This window comes from Balaenoptera ricei, chromosome 1 (assembly GCF_028023285.1).
Source record: "Balaenoptera ricei isolate mBalRic1 chromosome 1, mBalRic1.hap2, whole genome shotgun sequence".
In the NCBI taxonomy this organism is placed as follows: Eukaryota; Metazoa; Chordata; class Mammalia; order Artiodactyla; family Balaenopteridae; genus Balaenoptera; species Balaenoptera ricei.
The window spans coordinates 25,326,920-25,331,385 of NC_082639.1; positions in this window are offsets into that span (position 1 = coordinate 25,326,920).

The following is a 4,466-nucleotide window of genomic DNA, read 5'->3' on the forward strand; positions in this document are numbered from 1 at the left end:
TATATGTATTCATTAAAATTTTACCTGTTATCAATCTTAGGGTTCCAGGTGTTAATGGCAACTCTAAGTGAAAGTCAAATATAATCATTTGCATAAAAGCATTAGAAGATGATTAATTGGTATTTTCATGCAGCTGTGATCTATTCTGCACATCTAGAGCTGAAGAAAAATGTTTCACGAAAAACATTTACCTATGCTAATCCTCATGAAATTGCAGAACATCCTCCAGTTTTCCATGTACTCAGTTACGTTTATAGCATTTTCATTACTGGAGTCACATTTCATATTTCCGGATTTTAAAAGGCATTACAATTGTGCACACTTGAAAATTAGGCTGATTTCCACACCATTCCTTGAATATTTGTGTTCTGTTCTGACAGGAAGAGAGAGATTAATTCTACTTGTGTTAACAAATTCCTGTTTGTGTGTCTTAGAATGATTTGGGGAATATATTCAAATTTCAAGGGGCCTAAACTTGAGGTGTCCTAAAAAATAAGTCACAGGGCTTAGGCAGAAAAGAGTTTTCAGAAAAGTGATTTATCTATGCTGAATAAAAGCTGTAGCACTGCCAGCTCAGATCCAGTTACAATTGCTAAAGCATGTCCAGGCTGGTTATCTAATGGCTCTGCAAGAATTTAGGCCACGCATTAATGCACTGAAGATAAAATCAATTTGAAAATTTCTTAAATCAAATACCAATCCTGGAGTAATACTCTCTGTGCAGGAGAATCAGCCAACAGTAATAGAAAGCCAATTATAAACTATAAACCACTCTGCTCAAATGTCCTGGTTTGTTAGTGGTAGGGCCCATTACACACAGTTTGCACAAGTTGAATCCACTGGCTAGACATAACTGCTGTACACAGACACATGTGCTCCTCTCTCCCCCGCCCCCAACACTTAACATAAAGATGCAGCTCAGGGCTTCCCTGGTGGCGCAGTGGTTGAGAATCTGCCTGCCAATGCAGGGGACACAGGTTCGAGCCCTGGTCTGGGAAGATCCCACATGCCGCAGAGCAGCTGGGCCCGTGAGCCACAGTTGCTGAGCCTGCGCGTCTGGAGCCTGTGCTCCGCAACAAGAGAGGCCGCGATAGTGAGAGGCCTGCGCACCGCGATGAAGAGTGGTCCCCACTTGCCGCAACTAGAGAAAGCCCTCGCACAGAAACGAAGACCCAACACAGCCATAAATAAATAAATAAATAAAATTTAAAAAAAAATGCAGCTCAATTAATAGGGACTCACTGAGTACAAAAACCCACAGCAACATGCTGAATATAAACATCTCGCCATTCTACTACAGCAGTACAGTCAAGCAGTTAGCAAAGAGCAGAAGCCTATGAAGATTAAATGAGATAATGCAAGTGAAATTCTGAGTCCAGTCATACTCAGCAGAAATTAGCTAGTATTATCTCCTTGTTCCTCCATCTTCCTGACTGCCCCAACCCCAAATTAGCAAAGGAGACAGAGGCCCCAACACTAAAAACACCTCTCCTGGCCTACTGCAAGCCATCATCAACCTATCACACATGAATGGTCTCTCAGCTTCTACTCTCTTCAATACATTCTCATTCATTCAACTGTTATTTATTGCATGCATAGTATAAATCAGCCACTGAGTTTACATAAAAGGTATGGCCTCTAATTTAAGGATTTCTTGAATAAGCTTTTTGAGCATAGATCTGACCATGCAATTCTTTGTTTACCAACCTCCAGAGGCTCCCCATATCCCAGAATAGAGATCCCCAATTCAAGACTGATCAGAATGACCTTAGTGATGCCTGGACATGGACACTTTGAATAAACCACATAGTTGAGTCTGATGTTTCCTCCTGATTGAAAACAGTAAATAAACTTTCAAATTTCTTGTTATGATATGCAATACCCTCTACAGTATGACTCCAATCTTCCCAGCCTCCCCAAATCCACACAATTTGGCCTCTGCCTGAATTTCACCTTCATGGGACTTCCCTGGCAGTCCAGTGGGCAAGACTCCGCGCTTCCACTGCAGGGGGAGAGGGTTCGCTCCCAGGTGGGAGAACTAAGACCCCGCATGCTGCACAGTGCAGCCAAAATATAGATTCCACCTACACTGCTTGGAAAGTGCTTCCACTGCCTTCACATAGCATTTGCACATAGTAGCCTCCTTCACCTTCCTCAGAGATCTTCCCTGACCATCCCACCTAACTCCACACATAACCTCAGTCACTAGCCCCTTACCTATTTTACTTTCTTCCTAGCTTCACAATACGAACCACTATCTGAAAGTGTATTACTTATGTGTACCTATTTATTCTCTATCTTCTCCACTAGAATTTAAACCCTGTAAGGGCAACATCTGTCTTATCTGCCACCATATCCTAAGTGCTTAGCATAGTGTGTAGCATGTGGCAGGTGCTCAAATACCAAGTAAATCATCACTCTTCCTATAGGTCTATAATCACAGCACTTAACATGCTATTTGTATAATCCCTTCTAGTCAAGGCCCTACTGGTTATTAAGAAACTGATTCAGGGGCTTCCCTGGCGGCGCTGTGGTTAAGAATCCACCTGCCAACGCAGGGGACACAGGTTCGAGCCCTGGTCCGGGAAGATCCCACATGCCGCAGAGCAACCAAGCCCATGTGCCGCAACTACTGAGCCCGTGTGCCACAACTACTGAAGCCCACGTGCCTAGAGCCCGTGCTCCGCAACAAGAGAAACATCGCAATGAGAAGCCCGCGCACCACAACGAAGAGTAGCCCCCGTTCACCTCAACTAGAGAAAGCCGGCGAGCAGCAATGAAGACCCAACTCAGCCAAAAATAAAATTTTTTTAAAAAGTGACTCAAAGTACTTCCAACAAAGATGTGATGATAGAAGCCTGTGGAATTTCCTTGTTTCTATTTTCTAAGGTTTTTTTTTTAAAAAAAAGTCTTAAGCGGAGAGTGAGGATGAGAAAGATGTTAAAATGTTAAGAGTTTTCAAGGGGACCAAAAGAGTAAATGGGATAGAGAAACACAGTAGGATTGTCAGATGGTACTCAGGTCTACTTGAGATCATGACTTTAAACACAGAAACTCTTCCAGCAAGTTCAGTTGCGTAAGTGCAGAGAAGGTGGCATACTGAACTTAACCAAAAATGGAGTTCAGCCAGGCAAGTATAATGAAGCAAGAGTTGGGGCAAAGCAACTTACTATGTAGTCAACAGTAACTCTAACACTGGACCACAGAATCTAAGCTGCATAATGAAGGACATGAGGTGAGAGGATCAGTGAATTATGTCACATAGTTCTGTAACCACTCACTCTGTTTAATAGTCTACATATCTGGCTCCTCTTCTGGACTGAGGTCCTCCAAAGTGGGATCAGTGTCTTACCTTTTCATTCTTCGTACCTCACCACATGAATTTGTTATCTGGATGGATGATGTTTTTACCCATGGTTTAAAGAGAAATTTCCCACCCCCAAATCCAATACATAAACCTCCTCCTTTCTCACTGTTCTTGAAAGTGTTCAAGTAAAATGTTTCGGTGCTTCATCAAAACCCTATGGTAGGACTTCCCTGGTGGCGCAGTGGTTAAGAATCCAACTGCCAATGCAGAGGACAAGGGTTCGAGCCCTGGTCCGAGAAGATCCCACATGCCACGGAGCAACTAAGCCTGTGTGCCACAACTACTGAGCCTGCGCTCTAGAGCCCACGAGCCACAACTACTGAGCCTGCCCGCCACAATTACTGAAGCCCACGCGCCTAGAACCCGTTCTGCAACGAGAAGCCACTGCAATGAGAAGCCCCCGCACCGCAATGAAGAGTAGCCCCCGCTCGCCGCAACTAGAGAAAGCCCATGCGCAGCAACGAAGACCCAACACAGCCGTAAATAAATAAATAAATAAATAAATAACCCTATGGTATAGGACTTCCCTGGTGGCGCAGTGGTTAAGAATCTGCCTGCCAATGCAGGGGACACGGGTTTGAGCCCTGGTCCAGGAAGATCCCATGTGCCGCGGAGCAACTAAGCCCGTGTGCCACAACTACTGAGCCCGCACACCTAGAGCTCGTGCTCTGCAACGAGAAGCCACTGCAATGAGAAGCCCACGCACCACAAGAGTAGCCCCTGCTCGACACAACTAGGGAAAGCCCGCGTGCAGCAACGAAGACCCAACGCATCCAAAAATAAAATAAAATAATCTAAAAAAACACAAAAAACCCTATGGTATAAACAAATCCTTTGAAAAGAGACAAGATGCTGAATTCCTGCAGTGTTGTGTCCAAGAAGTGAACCAGAAAATGAACCAGATGTATCCCAACTACTGTTAAGTCTGCCCTTACTGAACACCTGGGAAGCATGAAATCTTCGAACTTCCCAACCTCTAATTATTTCACCTCCGAAGTAATTATTAGCAGGATCCAAAACAGGCCTTGAGAATACCAAGTTTTCTAAGGAGACATAAATGAAACTCAACCTGAGGGTGGAGAACAAATGCACAGACAAA